Below are 20,327 nucleotides of genomic sequence, written 5' to 3' on the forward strand. Positions count from 1 at the left end.
GTAATGTAATAAGGTAAAAGAAAATAGTAAATTAGATTTTTTTCTTTTTACAGGGGACCCTTGCAAAAGGACAAACTTTCATTCAGAATGATTGTATATATTTCAACAACTTAACGACGGTCGTTTAGATTTTTCTGCATTCTGCTGGGCAGGATTTCACAATAAATTTAACTTTGACCTCTTTTCATGCTGGGCAGGATTTCACAATAAATTTAACTTTGACCTCTTTTCATAAACCCACCTCTGCAGAGTAATGTGGCCAAGTTGAAAAGGTATTGTGCTTCTTTTCAATCAAAGCTTTAACATGACTAAATGATATTTAAAAAAAATAAATAATAATTAATGTTTAAAAAAAGGATGGGACAATTTTATGAAGTACTAAAGCGTCACTTTAAGTTGGAAACACTTATACACAACAGAGGATTTTCTCTCTTGTGCAGTTAAGTGTAAAAGGCTGTTCTCAGAATGTGAGGACATGTTCTTATAAAACTATAATTCTCTTCAGAAAGATTGGATACTAAAAATATATCGTAATTGGTAAGAAAATAAGCGGCCATGTGCCTGTACAAAATCATTTCATTCCGATCTTTCAGACATTTTGAAAGTGTAATTTTAAAAAATCATCCTTTTCAAATGCAGCCACCATAAATGCAAAATGCTTCGATCTTCTCTGTTTTTTGCCATTTCACATTTGAAATCCACAAATTAAATTCTTCTATTAATTTTATTTAATCTGTAGATATGATATATTTTTTAAAACTCTTATATTACACATGTACAAGGAGGTAAAGCAGCTGCCTGAAACTCTAAATAAACAAACTGGTATGAGCCTGCAAGGTCAAAATAACCTGGAGTGTTTTCCGAACACAGTTCACACTTACTTATCAAGGGCACTAACTGAGCACTCTGATTCAAATGTATTTCTCTGATAATCATTAAGCCACTCACCTCTGAAAACCAAGCTTGTCTGTGTGCAGGGAGCCTATTCGGCAGCAGGGCAGAGCAGAGCAGAGCAAAGGTTGAAAAAGAAGAGAGGCGCAATGGACTTGCACTCGCTAATGTCCTAAACAGCTTTTAAAACAGCCAAAACAGACAACAATTCCCAAACAAGCAGCACTTTGACAGCTTCACAGCTCATCCTTTTTTTTTCTGCAGCTCTTCTCTCATTAAAGTAAGGGTAGTGCTCAGGGAGAGGCATCGTCCTACTTTCAGTTAACCATGAGACTCCCATCTCTAGGTCATTTTGCAACTGCCAGGCTTAGAAAAGTTTGGTTTCTAATTTAGCGAACAGAATACGCTGTCCATCTCGAGGACATTCAAAAAAATGTAATTACAGGGAATTATTATCAGGGGGAACAAAGCATTGCCACTCTGATCTTTGGCAAAAGGGGCTTTTTTTTTTGGTCATTTATAATAACAAGCAAAAATAATGGCAAAATTCAATTACCAACAAAACTGATGCTGCGATCTTTGTTACCTTGGTCTCATTTCGAGCTTGCAATCGAAAATATTCTGCTATGCTAGATGACACAGGCAAAAAAATGCTCTGAATGCAAAGTCAAGTGCTCTCAAGGCTGCAACATTTCAGCTCAAACATGGGTATCATTTCTGTCACCCTGGAATAACTCGCTATAAATAATGCAAAAAACAAAAACAAAAACGACGGCGAATTACAAAGTGGACACAGGTGAAAAAGACAAATCAAAAATATATTTTCAGATGCATTTTCTTTATATTTGAAACTTACCCCTCTTCTCCCCTCCTCCCAACACACACACACACACACCACACAAACACACACACAAACACACACACACACACACACCTCTCCCTGCTACACTACTTGCTGCTCACATTTCGGGGTCCATCTCGCATTAATAAATGATATTTTTTGCAGCTCTTTCGTACATCAGCTTATATGCACTTCTCTAGCATTCTCAGGGAGTGGTACTACCTTTTAAAGGGTTCGGACCTGCTGTTGGTTCGAGTTTAATGCCACGTCACAATACCACTGGAGCTTGGAAAGGCCTGCGTGACCTAGCTCGGTCCAGATAGGAGCCCTGCACACCCCAGCCCCCCTTCGGGACCATACACCCACATGGTGGGGGGGGGGGGGGGGGCGGTGAGACATGTTTTATTTTAACTGCAATATCTCTGTCCTTCCTGTGATTTCCCCACTGACTTCTTCTTGTTTCCAAAAATCAGGTTTTTATCTGACTGAGTGACAGCATGTTCATTTCAGTCGCCTGTATCCAATTCAGCTGACTAAGGGTTCAAACGCTTCAAAGAGAGTGTTTGTTTGATTTCATATTGAGCACAAGTCTGCACACACATTATATCCCAGCTTCACACACACACGCACGCGCGCACACACACACACACACGCGTCTGGAGTTGTCTGGCTTACATGGGGTAACACGAGGCACACAGGGATGTCTACATGAAACCAGCTTTATCTTTTTATATGAGCAGGAATTTCACAAGATGAGAATGGTTCTGAAATTAGAAGGTAATTTGTAGAATTTTTTTTTATTGCTGGTTTACTGATTAATAAGGAAAATATTCCCAGACAGAGGAAGAGCGTGCGTGCCTTAATGAGCTACTCAAGGACATCCACGTAGCACGCTTAAAATTGAAAAATGAAGAGCGCTAATAGGTCGGAGCATCTCCTAACTGCAGCAGCCGTCGAGTCTTGATGCTAGTGATTTATCTTTAATTGGATTTTACAGAAGGGTCTCCCAGCGGGAGTCGGCGGTCTCATTTCTAAACTGTCCCTAAAAACTTTATGCAAAATGTACAGACAAATAAGCAAAGTTGGGCTGGCAGTAAGGAGATAAGGCAGTTAAAGCCTGAAAACCATCCTACACCTGACCTGCATAATTGTTGTCCTGTAAATATACACAGCAGCACAGAAAATATTCATCTGCATATTTTTACATATATTTCACATGAAAACAGTTTTTTTTTTTGTTTTGTCCTCTGCTCTTTCACTATTCATAACTGACCTCGATATTAACCCCAAATCATTGTTAAAAACCAAGCACTGATCCAATTCTTTCAAACAATGTATAGCATTCAACTTTTTGCCTGAACATTAACAAACACATCAGAGAATTTAGAGAACGAGTCGACGAACATTATACTGAAACTCTACCCTGATATTCATATTGTACTTTTCTTTTTTAAGATATATTTTCTCTGGGACTTTTTGTGAGTGAAATGTCAACCGAAACACCAAAACGATAAATCACAAATGAACCACTGGCTTCAAGTGTTTTTTTTTCCCCTTAAAGTATTAACTCACTGTGGTCTCTGCTGCAGTGTGCAGTGAGAGGGGGAAAGAGACGCTGGCTCTCAGGGGTTAAGATGCTAGCAGTCATGTGCTTGTCGGCTGCAACAAAAGCCTGCCTATGTAGGGTGCATACAGATGGAGCGAGCTCCTTTGTGTGCAGTGTTTCACACGTCGCAGCCTCGGAGCTGCCAGGTCTGGCTCTCTGGGCCTGGCTACAGGCCTAGCTAGCAGCTTGTAGCACCTGACGCTGGGCTCTCACTTTGCTTTTTCTTTGCTTGGGACACAAGTGCAGCAAGTTTTCTTTCTTCTTTTATTTTTTTTCCTTTCTTTTTTTTTTGAAAGATAATGGAACAGAAGTCCAAATAGTGGGTCACACAGCTCAACACAAACAATCGCAACAAAATACAGCACAGCAGAGCATGGCGCTGTAGCCAGGCGGGCTCAGATCAGCATGACAGGAGCAATTGTAAGCATGCCTCCCACTCAGGTCTGCCACAAAATATTTGATTTTTCCCTCCTCTGCTGTCTGTCAAACGCGCCTGTAAAATACTCTTCAGGACTACTTGTAATGTGCTGATATAAATACAACCGGTGCATGTTTTAATCATGTGTACAGTTGTGCATGATGTGTACATAGTTTTGTATCCTACTATATACACTGTGTCTGTGTGCGTGTCTGTGTATTCTGCTATATTTATACTACGTGCGCCAAGTCTCCGAGGCAAGTTCCTTATAGTGTGCATGTTAGTGTACACACAGTGATTAAGCTTGCTAATGTCTGGAACAAGCTTTTATATAGGGAGTGCAGACCTTGTCAAGCAGGAGAGTCGTTTGAAAATGTGTTTTTCTCTACAGAAATGATTCGTCTGCTCTCAAAGCTGAAAATTCCTTTTTGTGTATACATTTGTTTGGTATGTGGGGCATTCGCGGAGTACGCACGTCCTACCTGCATTCAGACATAAAGCACACCTTCTTGTACACGCTGAACACTTTTCTTAACGTCTTGATGTTTTCAGTCACAAACAATGCAAGAGGAGGATTACAGAAATGGGTATTCTGCTATTGACGTAGAAAAAATGATGCGTCGCAGAAGAAAATCCTCACTTCTGTGCCTGTATTTAAACAACACAAAGACTTGACTTTCAAGAGGGCATTAGGTTTCTTTCTGCGCTATACAGTATATACAAAAATTTCCACAGCTCAATGTCACTCTGCTAAATGCCAACTGTGTGTCACACCGTGTATTGAAGGTTATTACATTTTGATAAAACCACACTGCTAAAAGTAAGCGATAAAAGCGGCTGTGGGAATTGAGTGATATAGTCCTATTTATTAAAACAGACACATACGATCGGAAACTCACTACAGTTTCACAGTATATTCTCTCATGAGGTACTGAGGATGAAGCTCTTACCAAGATTGAGTGAGCAGGTGGGGGGTTCGCTGTCGTGCCTGAGGACCCTTCAGCAGTACACCTGACTGTCAGGAGGATGCAGCCTTTGACATTTTAAATGCAGGACAATCTCTCTGAGGACTAGGACACCCTGCTGCCACGACTGCACTCAAAACCCACATAAAGTGGATTGAAATGCCGTGGTGGAACAGCATTATTCTATTATTTCAAGTGCAAAGCCCACTGCTTTTTTAAATAATTACATATATAATCATTTCGTCAATACAAAAATACTTGTTCGCCGTGCTGTTGGTTTTGGACTGTGAAAGCCACGAGCCAGCCACTTGAGCAACAGAGGCTACGCTCCCATAAAAAGTGAATTCTGCCACACTTCCAAAAATCACAATAAATCTTTAATGAGCCGATACTCTCTAGATATTCTCCTGAAATAGGCCAGTTGGCACAAAAACAATAGTTTTGCAATGTTGGGAACAATACAAGGGTGTATTGGTTTTGCTAAAACTACACCTGCACAGCAGGCTAGCATTTTACTTAAACAAACAAAAGTATTTTAAAATTAGAATTTTTTTATAATGCGAATAATAGAATCAGAAAAAAGATTTTTCTTGCTGGCATGTTAGCAAAGCACTCGTTTTAGAGGGGATGAGCACTCTTGGCCCTAAACTAGTTTTTTTTTAAAACAGGAATTCCTACAATGCGAAAATGTTGTCTCTTTACTTCTAAATAAAACATTTTATGGGTTTTTATAACGTGTGAAGTTTCCAGAGAAGAGAATTACAAGTGTTACTTTATCTCTTTATAGATGGCACAATAGTGAGTTGTCCTGCCATCAAACTTGAAGCTGCTGATGGGGAATTAGCTCCCACATATCGTCACGTATTGTTCCACATCATGTTACAGATTTTATTAACAGTGTAAATACACTAAGATCAGGAAACTCTGCAGGCCTGTGGACACAAATGTGCTGATCTGTGTGTGTGTGTGTGTGTAAAAAAAGAGCACACACACAACACACACACACAAAACAAACCCTCTCTGTCACTTAGACAAGCCGCTGCTATAAGTTGTATGTTAATTAAACCTTTGTTAGTATAGCCTGGAGAGTATTAGCTCCTATTTTCGTACCCTACACCCTGCTGTCACCCATCATGTCCTAAAGCACATACACACTCACTAACATACATGTGTACACACCACATGCTTGAGTTACATACTACCAGGACAAGCCGGCCGGGTGCCTGACAACCACAGCGATGGAGCAGACGTGAGGGAGGGAGAAAAAAAAAAAAAAAAAAGGTACCCTAGAGTGTTAGTTTTCTGCCAGGGAGTCCCTATTGACCTGTTAAACCTTTGTGACTGGAACAAATGCAAATGGCGCTGACTTGTTCACACAAAATACTAAAGGCCCATTCAAATGAGGCCCCGGGCCACAATGCAGCAGTGGCCGAGCGCTCTGTGGAGGCAGGGCAGCCTCCAGTCTGAGAGAGCGAGAGAGAGAGAGCGAGAGAGAGAGATTCTTTTAGCCATTGCACAGTTCATTCTGGTTGTCTGGTAGAGAGCAACCATCCACTCTCATTACTTCTCCTCCATGAACACACACACACACACACACAAAATAAAGTTACCTTACACCTCTGTAGTAAATCACAAACACTCTTACACTGCCATGAACTTTACCCCTTAATTACCTCGTATGTAACTGGACGCCAGCGGACCTGAACTGTTATCAAAGCATGACACTAGCCATGCTTGATAATCGGACACTCCTTAATCCACTTTGGCTTTTGCAAAGATACTCCGTGTCCCTGTGCTTAATATCATATCCTACTCCTTAATTCTGTCCAGGGGTAGAAGGAAATGAAGAAAGACACCACGTGGGAAAACGAGATGAGAGTCGGAGAGAAATACATGATCGCAAACAGAGAGAATAAAAAAAAAAAATGAAACAGCAGCTTCCCTCTTGGACTAATCATTAAAATAAGTCTAATACAGGGGAAACAAATAATCCAAACAAAGTAAGTAAGTAAGTTGTTTACATGCCACGGAAATGGAAGACAGCCAGACAACCCAACTGAGGTTTTCCATAATCAGAGTATGAGCTACTCAAACTGAGATATGAGATTTGTATGAGTCAGGCTATAACTGGGTTAACCGTGTTACAAAAACAAAATTCTTCTGCATGTAAACGTAGTCGCTGAAAATGGATGCACCGCGGGAGGCTTAGGGATGAAGACATCTATCAAAATGCCAAACAAATTCACCTTTAGATGAACTATGATATTGTATGAGCAGGATAGAGACTCACTTGATACAAGGACGTCACCTTCACCTGATACCAAAAGAATATATTCTTCTTTAACAGTTTATATCACATTATACACTTGGTGGTCATGGAGGGCTTTTTTGTTCCATCTCTTCTCTCCAAAAAAGAGATTAGTAAGACCCTGAGGATGGCTCTCACCAGCACATCTGGACAACACCTGATCTAAGGCACGCTGCCTACTGGACCTCCACTGAACTAGTTCTATCAAATGAAGGGTTTTATTTCAATAGCAGGGATGAAGTGGGAGGAGAACCAACCACCTCGAGTCACTTTATACGGCATGTCATTCTAATACACCATACATTTGCCGGAAGTAAATTCATAGTACTCATTTGGTGTACAGCATATAAAATTTCTGATAATGAGCTGGAGCTCTCTTGCGTAATTATGACCCCAACGGTTTAAAGTTTTGTCATTTCTCTGACTATAATCAGCATAATGCATCATGGCTTTTCTCTGAATTCACCTGATGAGTGAATTTCATTTAAAAAATAAAATATTTTATATTTTGGACAATTAATTTATTATTACAGATATAGTATAAAGCTGCCAAAAGCACTAACTTCCATGTCCTAGTCTCACATTTTCCCTGTCTACTAACTTCCGTGTCATTTCAGATCCACCCACTCCCATGTTGAATCTGCCCTGTCTCCTTCTCCTACTGATTCCTCCGTATACTGCATGTTTCCAGATCTTTCAGGAGTTCCTTTCTAATTTATAACAGGACAAAATAATAAATAAAATCGTGAGCCACCTCTCTGTCTTGCCATCTTCCCTATGACAGTGCCATCGATATCCTACTGGGCACGTCTCTATCCGAGGGCTGGCTTTATTCACCCCTGAACCTCCAAGCAGAGGAGAAGTTCATCACTGAATCCCTGGCAGCAAGTATCATTTGGCTCTCCTTGTCTCTCCTTGACAAAAAGGACAAATCCCTCCATTCTTGCATTGACTACCCGGGTCTCAACAACATCACCGTCAAAAACAGGTACCCTCTCCCCCTCATTTACTCAGCTTTCAAACTGCTACAGGGGGCTTCTGCTTTTTGTAAGATAGACCTCAGGAATGCTTATCACCTGGTAAGCATTAGGAAGTGGGATGAGTGGAAGACTGCCTTTAACAAACCGAGCATCCACTATGAATAACTGGTGATGCTTTTTGGTTTGGTCTGACCAATGTTCTAGCGGTTTTCCAAATGTTAGTTAGTGATGTACATGGGACATCCCGAAGTTTGTTTTTGTAAATTTAAATGATATTCTGATCTTTTCCAAGACCAAGCAGGAGCATGTGTGACGTGTGATGTGTCCTTTAAAGACTGCCGGAGAATCAGCTCTTCATCAAGTGAAGCGGTGTTGTTCCTGGGGTTCACCGTCACTGCAGATCCCACAAAGGTGAAGGTAGTCATGGACCCATTCCTTCCTTTTGCAAGCAGTTGTCATGCTTCCTGAGTTTTGCAAATTTATACAGGCATTTCATCCAGAACTAAAGCTCCCGTCCTCATCCCTCCTGATCCCTCTTTTAAGTTTAGGGTCGAGGCTGATGCCTCTGATGCAGTCAGAGGATACAGACCCTCCACACCTCCTGCATCATCGGAGCAGTGTCATAAGGAATCAAACATAAGGTAAAGCAGTCACACGCTGAACAGCCCCCAGTGTTTGTCCTGTTAAATGTCTTTTTGCCCAGCTCACCTTGGCTCCCAGGTCCTATCACCAGGCCTGTGATCCTCAACAGAACAGGACACCCCATAGTTTTTGCCTCCTGCCCTAAGCACAAGAAACCCTGCCAAGCCTGTGCCAGGCTCCTCCAACTGCTGTCTGTTCTTCATTGACCCTGGTCCCACATCTCCCTGGATTTTGTCACTGGGTGCCTCCCTCTGAAGGTCACACAGTCATTCTTATGGTAGTAAGAATCGTTTTTCCCAAAACTGCTCATTTGTCTGCCCAAGTTACCCACAGCTAAACAGACGGCCAAACTGTTGCTACATTTTTTCGTCATATTCCCAAAGCCATCGTCTCTGATCAGGGACCTCAATTCACCTCTTGGTTCTGGACAGTTTTGTTGTCTCATAGGTGACACCATCAGCCTGTCCTCTTGGTCCTACCCGTGGGCCAATGGGCAGACGAAACCAGGAGTCAGAGAAGGTTTTGCAGTGCATCTGTTCTTACTACCCTGGATCTCAGTCCAAACCACTGCTGTGGGTAGAGTGCACACTCAATAACTGGCCTATCTCCAGTGCTCCTTCGACTGTCAACCAACACTCCTCCCTGAACAAGAAAGGGACACCAGCATCCCCTTGGTCCAGTTTGTTCATCATGGTCGCTGCACCTAAATGAGGGCCTGGTCCACGCTACCACACTACAGCCCCTCCCCCCTAGACCTCCTCCAGGAGGGCTCTGCAGTCCTGGTCCAGGGTGTTTTAGAGCCGACCCTGATGTAAAGAATTTCACTGCTGGTCACCTGGACCAGCCTGGAGGGACATCAGAAGTCATCCCAAGAGGTGCTTCTGTGACTATATACTCGTGAACTCTGTTCGATAGGTTTGCCTCATCTCTCCTGCCAACCTGATTTTGACTTTTTCCTGTTTTCAACCTCAAGTAAAAATTTTAAAAGCCTTTAGACCAAAGTTATCTGGCATCAATGAAAAGGATGAAAAATTCACTTACTGGTTTTTAATAAAAGAATCATGTTACAGAACTTAATAACATTATATTAAGGGCTGCTTTCACATTGAAACTGATTTTTTTCACTTGTGTAAAAACTTATAATCTAAATTCTGGCAACTTATTATAAATTTTAAGTAGAGACAAGTAAGCACTCCTTTTGTTTTGTTTTTTAATTTTTAATTTTCTTTGTGTCTGTGCAAGAAAAGTGGGGTGAGTTCCTACATCTTGCAGTGGGTCTGTTGGCCATGCTGTATGTGGATTGACACCTGCAGAGGTCACACATGAGCTAAAACTCTGCAGGGAGAAGGGCAGAGGAAGTGGAGAGGGAAGAGAAACACCCGAGAGAGACAGAGAGATGACCGGACTGTAGTCAAAACGAAATTTACAAAAAGTTTTTTCATGGAGGGGTAAAGCTTGAGCCGAGCAGTTTGCCACATAGAACAAGACTGCAGGTTTAGACAAGCACAGGATGAACTCTTCATTTCTTTTTTACTGTGTATATTCAAATAACTTTATTTACCAGTAACTATGGGGTAGAGGAAAAAATTGTAACTACATTTAGTTCTGTACTACTACTGAAACTATTGTTATTTTTATACTACAATAGATTTTTTTTGTACTTTTAATTGAGCTGTGTGCCAAAGTTATGAGTTACTTTTACACTTTCAACTTCCCAACAGTACAAGTCATTAGATCTAGTTTCACCTGGATCAGCTAGAATATTAAAACTCTGCTTTAATCAATCATTAACATATTCATTAAGTTTTTTTTATTTTTTATTTTGCTGCCAATTTATCTTTTAAAAAAATAGCATGTAGTATTTTAACAGATCGGTTTTACATTGTGGTTTTACCCCTCAGCAAAGGATTTAACACTCTTCCGACCGGACATGACCAAAGGCTATATTGCACTGAGGTTCCCGAGTCAAATCTCAACCCCCGGACACATCGCAGGAAAATGACACAGGTCTCAGCCAGCTGAGTTCCCACAAGAAACAAAAAGTCTTCTATCCCACTCCATCAGTCAAAAGCAAATCCTGCTGCCAAGCATTGTTCAAACCCACATAACTTTATTTCACGTTCCACTGAAGTGCCTAATGTTTCCAAATATACTAAATATGTCATGTTGAATTATGGGGAAGTGGTATAAATTGATGTGAGAGACATGCAAAATCTTTCCATTTTATGTAACGTTGAGGCTTTAAAAAGACAGCATCGTGAGACTGAACATTTCTTTCAAAATGAGCATTTAGTGAAGACTTACATACAGAATACCGTATGCGTGCGAGCCTGTCATATGTGTGGAGGAGAACACTTAACATTAAGAGGAAATTCAAGTTTGGAGCAGCTTGTGAAGTGAACTCTGAGCCTCATATTGATCTTACACTACTGGAATTATACTTCATCAGTAAACTCCTCCCATTCGGTTGTCAATGCAAGTTAAAACAAACATGATAAACTACTTACAAGCAGGATTTCATCTCTGGCCAGAGATAGTTACAAGTCTTTCTCTCAAGCCATTTGTTCAGTCTATGCACATTATTTGTTGTCACAAAATTCTTCCTAAACAAGTCGTAAATCTTTCCTTTAAATTCTATTCCAGCACTTTTGAGCTGTTTCAGTAAAAAGTTACTCATTTACTGTAAAATTCACTTAAAACCACATTTTCAAATAGCATCAATTCCATGACTACAACATAATGTTCTGATTTACGAGGAGTCAAAGACGTCATTATGTTAGGAGCAACATCACAGGAGGAAAAAATATAATAAATTATCACGCAACAATTTCATTTCTTCCCAGAGTTCTTCGTACATAAAATCCACCATGATCAAATCCCCTTAACTCTCCTACGTAATTACCGTGCTCCAAAACTAAAGGCAGGCATCTTTCTCCCTCAGACTGCTGACGATGTTACTGGACAAACTACGGCTCACCACTCAAATCTTCTTCTGGTTATTATGGCCTATTAAAGATCAACTCGGCTGTAGTGAAGCATTAGACTGAGACTGTCAGTTTGAACATTAATCATCTTATTTTCTGTCTCGTTCTCATTCGCCGTTTCACAAGAGCTGGGAGTGTGCGTTCGATTTTGATCGCATTCTGCTTCAAAACTCTAGAGATATTATTAAGAAATGCTGATTTTCTAGATTAAGTTTCAATTTCCATTTTATTCTTCCAACTTTATATAACCAAATTAATCCTGTTTATATTAAGTGTGTTTTTGAAGAAACATCTGGGTGAGAAAGAGAAGCCAAATGGGTTAAACTGACATATTATTTGTGTTAAACAGAGAAAAATGTTCAACTTTGCAACATTTTTTGGAAGCAAAACACAACAGAATTGATCCTTTTGCCTTTCAGGTATGAATCCTGATTTTCCACTTAAGCTGATTTGATCATATCGCTCATATGTCTTTGCACACATGCCGAGTGGACGTTTGTGTGGTAGCGTGGTCCATGCACTCACCTGCACTGCAGTCTCTGAGGCCTTGTTGTTCCACGTCTGCGTGTGTCCTCACTTGCCCTGCACCAAAAAACACAAGACGCAGAAAAGGACTCAAATCTCAAATTAAAGTGAGTGTGGGGACTTGCTGCTCCGCTGGTTCGACCTGCCCTGCAAAAATTTATCGAGAACGGTGATTGATTAGGACGTGTGGTGCGCGGTTTTGTTGCATGTTGTTCTCCCACAGTGTGCCAGTACAAGCTGAGCACAGGACATTCTTACTGGAACATTTCTGCTGCTAAATGTCAGTGTTGTTGGGCCGAGCACCAACTGGAATTTATTTATTTTTCCTCTCGACCATAAGTTTGTAGTAATTACGTAAGTATTTAATCTTATTCCTATCACATTTGTATAATAAGTTCCCATTTTTCTTACTAATTTCATGACGTACACTACTGTATGCTTTCCTCTATTAAACAGACCAACAACCACAATAGAAATTCAAGTTAAAATAAGACCACTGGCATGCATATTGTAGAAAAAGCAGCAGCTATTCGACGGTAAACATTTGTCCATTCAGGCTGTACAATAATAAAACACTGCCCTTTACGAAGGTCAAAGCACAAAGTCAGTTACAGCCTCGCCCTGACGCTGCTGGAGGTCTGCGGGCAAGGCGGAGGCTTAAGTGGACATGTTCTCTCAGCAAATCCGCCCTTCTGCTATATTAATACAAACTTCTATATACACACACACACAACAAGTAAAGGAAAGCAAAAGGCCAGTGCATTATGCCATGAACAGTACAGTTCATCTCCATTGTTCTTTGCCAAACGTGCGTTCGTGAATATTTCTGTCGTGCTGCAGCAGCAGCGTGTCCTTCTAGTTCGTTCTTCCAGACACATAAATCAAACAGTTAAAAAGATTTTTGCAAACACATGAAAGAGGCTGAGTAGGTGGTTTTAGTTAGGATATCTGGTCCCGTTTAATTCCTAAAAACCCCCTTTGACTGCAATATGTACATGAATCCGTGAAAATGAGATTATGTACAATTAGGGTTTAGGTCATGCTGTTTCAACATTTCTAACATTTGCCTTGGCCCGTGTTTGATTCTTGGAACAAGTGTCATCCAACATGAAATGTGTCTGAGAACAAAATTCAAACTCGGTGACCTTCAAACCAAATCAATCCATGTAACGCCTGCGACCAAAGAATGATAGCAGTTTGATACGTCAGTAAGATAATATATATATATATATATATATATATATACGACCAGCTTTCAATCATCTGTGTTTTTTTGTGTTGTGGCTGCAACGGGAAACCTGCTTAAATATTTTAGCCATTTATCTCTCACCCAGAAGGGTTTATCAGTTATTTTTAGCTGTCGTTCTTTCCATACAATCACAGCTTTAAGGAATACAAAGGGATTAAGAATCCTTCGCGGTGCCTTAATAAAGCTGGTGGTACAGTTTGTGTAGGTGTTTTATGGTTTTCTTTGCCTCTTAAGTACATAACACGGGCAGTTTCTTTCTGCTGTGGGTATGTTAAAACTGAACCGGAAGAACCTGCACTGCTCCCCACAGAGCCCTGCTTCATTTGCTTTTCGTCTCTCCTTTCCCTCCCTCCCTCCCCCTCTCTCCCCTTCTTCTTCCCTCCCCATCTTCTCACAGGACTCGTGAACTCTCCATAAACCCGCAGATTCCCTCCAGAACGCCGCTGTCTATCCGACATCAGTCGAACTCGAAATAAAACAAGAGTGAGGAGGGGAAGAATAGCCGAAATAGACAATAAGGTATAAAGAATGAAGAGAGGGGAGAGAGGGGGAGGGAATACAAGAGAGAGAGAGAGAGAGAGAGGGAGAGAGAAGCAGGCCAGATTACAGAGGGTTGAATCAATGCAGCGGCCTGGTCTCTCTTTTTCTTTTTTTTTCCTCCCCTCTCTTTTTTTTCATTTTTTTCTCTCTCTCCCTCTCTCAAATGATTCACAGTGGAAAGAAAAGGCCTTTTCCTTGTCCTCAGTTGAACTCCACATCAGCTTCCTGTTAGAAAGGCAAGGAGGAAACACCCAGAGCAACACGCGCGTGCGCACATACGCACACACACAAATACACACAGAGGAAGGCCTTCACTAGTGTATTCTTCGGTGCCAGAGAAATTAGGTCAAGCACTTAAATGCCCTGCACTGAGATGCGCAGAGATTTAAAACATGAAGTGTTTGGTGGGGGGACAGCGAGGAAGGCACACGGGAGCAACAAACATGCATGCACACGTGCGCTTCGAAATACACTCTACTGTAGCTACACACTGTACTGTCAGCTCGTGGCTTGCCAGATTATTAATACAAGGGGAAAAAAATTAAATAACCGGTGACAGACGCCCACTGCTCCTACTGTTAATGCACCATCCATCTGTGCAGATTAGAACATGACAAGGTGGCTCAGACACACACAATCAAATGAATTACGTGTGTTTGAAAAGAAGGCTAAGAAAAACACCTTTCAAGTCCCCTCACAAGGCAGGAACTAAAGCAATACGTGCGCGCATTCTCAAAATGCCAGATGACCTGATTAGGGAGTGACAGGACTCTCTGTGCGCCTCGACAACACTCAGCTCAGGACAGGATGGGACGGCACAACGCGCCACATTGCAGTATCTGCCGTGCACGCCGAAACCCCCCCCCCGCCCCCTTACCCTACACCAATCCACCCTCCCTCCGCCCTTCCATCCCCACCGCCCTCTGACCTGAAATGGCCTTAAAGAAACAACACACCACATCACCATCACATCCAATCAACTATTCATAGAAAGGCCGGATTGCGCACGGCCTGATCTTGCCGTTTAGGGTTTCAATCAATTGCGTGAGATATGAGAGAGGAGGGAGAGGGAGAGAGTGGGAGGGAGGATGAAGCTGTTCTGAAAGCAAATGAGAGAAAATTTGGGTGAATCCAAGTCTCTTTTCCTCTCCATATTGGCCACAGCTAGTGTGTCCCACAACGGGGCACTGAGCTGGAGGGTGGCAGGGTAAATCAGATGATAATCACGCCAATTTTCACTCTGCAGCCATGTGCTTTCTCCTGTCCCACTGACTCACAGTGAAGAAATGAGTCCCAGTCATTGTCTGAGGGGCCACCTGTGTTTCTGCTCCATTTTCTTGACGGCACAATGGCATTTTCCTGTTTATAGCAGCGACTGCGCTTTATAAACATGCAATATCTGGGTATTAATACATCTCATAAAACGGTGTGTCTGCGACCGAGGGCTGCGGCCAAAAGGTCACTGATACTGTTCACAATTTCGGACTTCTGACTGTTCTGTTCGTCTTTCCGGTGAAAGAAAAAGAGACATGAAAGGGGGAGAAAGAATAGAGCACAACACCATGTTTCTGTCAGCCAACACAGATCTTTTCTTGGGAAACACTGCTACGTTGCAGTTTCAACTGACACTCCAGTATGAGCAGAATCTTACCCGGCCGGTCAGCCAGCCTGCAGACGAAGCTTTGAGAAAACACACACACACACACATACGTACTGTATGTAAAGCAAAATACACACACAGCTGTGCACAAGGCCAGTGAGTATAAGAAAGGACGAACTTAAGACAAACAGATAAAACGTGGTGTGTGTGTGTGCTACTTTGACTCGAGTGTTAGGTGTGCTAAAAAGTTAACCTTTGCCATGGAGGGGTATCCGTGGCACGATCTGAGACGACTAAACCGAAATGAGACAATCAGTGAATCTCACGAAGAACACGGTGACGTGCTGAAATGTGGCGTAAAGACGCACGCGCGCACTTTAAATCCTAAAAAATAACGCAAATCCGTGCCAGAGAAATATTCTGTCCATGATCTGAAACACACTGCTGCGTTTTGCTTTACTTGCTCAGAGAAACGTGAATGCTCGGATGAATTATTACGGAGGAAACTGCGTTGTTTTATCAATTAATAAAACTGTAGATAATAAACAGAAGAAGAGAAGGTTTAGGATACGAAATGAAGTCTGTATGATCCCAAAAAACGACTTCTTTGTCCTGCTGTCCAAACATGTCCTACCTGATGAATGTGCAGCTCCAGCTATGACTGTTTGGGGCGCACATGTAACGCCAAACAAACATGATCACATCACACACGTCCTCTGTTTGATTGCTCAAAGGGAATTCAGGTGAAACTGGACACATTTTAAGTCTTTTTTCTTTTTTAAAAAAAGGAGCTCGCTTGCACACCTGAGAGACACACTGGAAGCTCCACACCAGGCCTTTTAACCATTAAAAATACATTCAGCTACTGCTGAGTTAGCTCCTCTCGGATTTCAATGAATTAATTTCATCAAAAAACTTCTCTGAGGGAAACCACAGTGACACATCAGGGGAAACCGCACAGCTCTACCATATGTTCTCGTGTCTTACATACACTGATTATCTCAGCTCGGGAAACGCCGCTTTTCTAATTAAACGCACATTTTTTTTTTTTTTTTTTTTTTACTGAAATCCTATAAATTGCTCACTTGGAGAGCGGTGATGTTTTTTTTTCCCCCCGCTGGATTGTCGTGATCCGCCCGGCTGCCTATCTTTGTTTGCATCGGGGACAACAAAGGGAAAGATTATGCCTCTCTGCTGAAGGGAAACTAGGGCACGAAAAAAGGCGACCTCTATTTCTTGTATTGCGAGGGAGAATTTACAGCCTGGCGACCATTTCATCTTTACGTAAAAAAAAAAAAAAAAGGCTGTGAGATGTTTTGGAGACTTGTTCTCAAATTTACAGACGATTATGTTAAGCTGTTAAGCTGTTATTCCAAACGGCGCTTGTTTTTTCGCACCCTGGAAACTTCCCCCTGAGGACTGTGGATCGGTTCAGTCATAACAGTGTCAATATCCACTGACCCAGTCTGGGGGAAATACTGTATATCGGCTACATGCGCAGCTTTTAAAAACAACTAAACAAGTACGCGTAAAAAATGGTATTTTTACGCACTTTACGCAAATGCAAACCTCTAAAATACTCGCCTTACAAAGAGGAAAAAAAGGTACATTTAAGACTACGCACCGACAGGTCTCAAGTTCAAGTTGGATCGTCTCTTCCTCCAGGGCGTCCAAGTCCGCGGGCTTGATATTTTCAACACGGTATGGCTTCGTCTTCTATTATGTCTGGACTCCTCGAAATAATAATATATATATTTTTTTAAAAAGCACAATATGTAGAGAAATGCAGAGAAATGTCTGGACACGCCGGGAGACAGTCTCCGTGAGCGGCTACCGGGTGGAAAAGAGTTGTGTTTCCCCACTCTTCTCCCCCTCCTCCTCCTCCTCCTCCCTTCCTTCTCTGCGTCTCTCTCCGCGGCCATCCAGCTCGGTTCAGTGGGGACACACCAAGGCTGCAGACTGCGCCGCGCGTCCTGCGCCGCCGATGAACCAGATGCGTCAAGTTCAGCTGAGGTGAAGCCCCCGTTATACAACCAAAGCCTGTGTGGCGCAGCAGCAGCAGCATGCATGCGTGCTATGCCACTATTGCTGCCGCTTATTTAATGTCTCCTAAAAGGTGGGGTGGAAGAAGAAGAAAAAAGAAGAAGAAAAAACAGAAAAGGCACATCACATTGAAATATCTGCAAAAAAAACAAAAAAGCCTGTGTTTGAGATGATTATTAAGGGCTGCCTGCCTCACCCCCCTCTCCCTCTCCCTCTCCTCCGCCTCCTCCGGTCCCCTCCGCCGAGCTTTAAAAAGCACTATTTGCTTTTGGGAACTTACCTGGTGTCAGCTTTATGTTTAAATATACATACGTACAAAACATTTTCACGGCGTCGTTCACTTTACTAGGAGCTGGAAAAACAGCCACAAAAAAAAAACAAAAAAAAAAACACCGCCGCCGAAATTATAAACTGCTCCCCATTACCACACAGGGTTATTAAAGGAATAACACACTGCTGTTTTAATTTAATAAACAACACCAGAGTCGCTGTGAAGTCACATTTTTAGCTTCACTTCAACTCCATCTTGGATTATTTTAGCAATAACAAGCCGGGTGTTTTTTTTCACCCCATCCACTTTAATTTATTTAAGGTTTTAGCTAGAAAGCCATATTAAAATATGCATTTCAAACAAGTATTAAATGTTATATTAAAGCATATTTACTAAAACAAAGTCATATTTAACACCCTAAATGTGGCCCCTTCCCTCAAACAGTGCTAAAAGCAAAACATATTCAAACACAGCAAAGTTCATTTGTCATGCTAACTACAGGTTTAGCCTCCACAGCTAGTTATGTTTTGATGCTAAGCTAATAAAAAACACACCTGTGTGAATTAAAGCTGCGCACACCTGTTTTCCCGCCTTAATGAGCTCCAATCACTCTGGCCCCCCCCTCCTGTAAGTTAATGAAGCTCTGCTTTATCCAGTTAAGACACCACAGGTGACTGTGAAGACAAGCCCAGACTTGTTCACGTACACCGATATGCCTCACAGACACTTTATTGATTAATTAGCTGTGGAAGATGAGGCAATGCAGAAGTGTTAAAGCATCAACCTGTCAGTTAAAAAAAAAGAAAAAAGAAGTTATTTAAAAAAAATAAAAATAAAAAATCACCCACAACATCTAAACTCAACTCATCTTTGTGCTGGTATATATGAGTGTGAGTTTAATAAAAAAGATAATACACCATGAGTTTAAGTGAACAAATTGGACCTATTTGTTTAGGAACAGTAGAGAAAAATAGACTTATTTTAAGTATGTCTGTAAGGGATTGAGAATATTAAAAGGGACAGATTATAGCAGATTATTCTGCATATTGTAATCATTATATTTAGTGTGTGTGTGTTCACTCTCTAAAATGCTTTTACACACACGATAGATAGATAGATAGATAGATAGATAGATAGATAGATAGATAGATAGATATTATCCATGGCATAAAAGAAGTTTCTCAGCCGAATACAGACATCAAACAATAGCTGACAATATAGAGAGAAGAAATAAAATGCTACACTCCATTTATGATGAGGACAGACCCCCGCAGAGTCCCCGTTTAAAAATGTAGAGTCAGAGATTAAAGTGCATGTTAAATAAAGTGCATCAGTTTGTCAGATTTCGCCTTAATGCTCTTTAAGGGAATGGATAAAAATTAACTTTTAATATGGACTCCCTGGAATGTTTAAGAACACACGCCTTCACTAATGTGAAGTAAATAAGTAACTACCTAAAAAAAAAAAAATCAATAATTCAATTTAATAATGAACTAAAATCCCCTCAGTTCAAACCATTAAAAAAAACTTTATTTTCTGTGTACAGTAAAACCAGTTTGCAAAAGCGTCAAATAAAAACATGCTGTGATTGTGATGTGTTATTAAGAGTAATACTTCACTTAAAAATTAACAGTGTACTTAAATGAAAAGCTTTGCTGTTCAGTTGAGCACAAACTTGTCATTGTTTGTGTGTTGTTTTATGTATTTATTTATATATTTATTTTTTGTAGTGGCTCTGTGCACATGAGTCAGAGCAACAGTCCAGTCCACTGTGAACTTCATAACAAAGGCGAGTGTATTGAGTGATATTAGAGTTGCACCCGGTGACCTGTTCTCTGTGTACAGTACACCTATATATCCATCAGCACAGAAAGATAGTAGGATTAAGAGAGAGGGCGAGGGAGAGAGTGTGTGTGTGTGTGTGTGTGTGTGTGTGTGTGTGTGTGTGTGTGTGTGTGTGAGCTCACATATGGGCTGAGCATGTAGGCTATAGTTTACAGAGATTAGGAGGTGACACGAGTTCATATTGATGGAGATCCACCTAATGTGACTCAAGACAAACACACACACGTTGTTTTTATATTCATATGCAAATATTACAACAGTGTTTTAAAGTAAAATAAAGCAGAGTGTTAACAAGTATTAAAAACTGTGTGTGTGCTCAGCTGGTTTTTAAAGACTTCTTTCCAAATGAAATCTATGTGTACACTTTTGTCTCAGTGACTAATTCACTGCTTATTTATTTCAGTCAATTCTAAACAAATCCTTCAAAATAAGAGTAACATTTTTTATCAGTGTGTAATTAATTATATTGCTATTTGTCAAAACTTTTATATCGGAAAAAACAATTGAAAAAACAAATGGATTTTTTTGTCTAACATACTTCATATTCAATACTGAGTTTACATAACTTTTTATCAGTAAATAAAGTTATTTTTTATGCAGGTTTGTGTATTTTTTTCCA

At 41.0% G+C, this 20,327-nt stretch overlaps 2 long non-coding RNA genes across 3 annotated transcripts in view; one reads left to right on the top strand and one right to left on the bottom strand.

Moving 5' to 3' along the window:
• The window catches only part of LOC104933527 (uncharacterized), a 34,718-nt gene extending 15,313 nt beyond the window's left edge, over positions 1-19,405 (bottom strand). The window contains exons 1-2 of the long non-coding RNA XR_003464312.1: positions 17,174-19,405; positions 12,161-12,217 (exon numbers count right to left, since the gene is read on the bottom strand). This is a non-coding gene — a long non-coding RNA (uncharacterized LOC104933527). The remainder of the gene's footprint in view (positions 1-12,160; positions 12,218-17,173) is intronic.
• On the top strand, positions 1,775-13,411 carry LOC109143061 (uncharacterized). Of its 2 annotated transcripts, XR_002043135.2 has the most exons (3): positions 1,775-3,758; positions 7,814-8,650; positions 8,761-13,411. It is a non-coding gene; the product is annotated as an uncharacterized LOC109143061 (long non-coding RNA). The 2 variants fall into 2 exon arrangements; XR_002043134.2 differs by lacking the exon at positions 8,761-13,411 and having other exon boundaries at positions 7,814-8,759.
• Positions 19,406-20,327: the final 922 nt, after the last annotated feature.

This window comes from Larimichthys crocea, chromosome XX (assembly GCF_000972845.2).
Source record: "Larimichthys crocea isolate SSNF chromosome XX, L_crocea_2.0, whole genome shotgun sequence".
Lineage (NCBI taxonomy): Eukaryota > Metazoa > Chordata > Actinopteri > Sciaenidae > Larimichthys > Larimichthys crocea.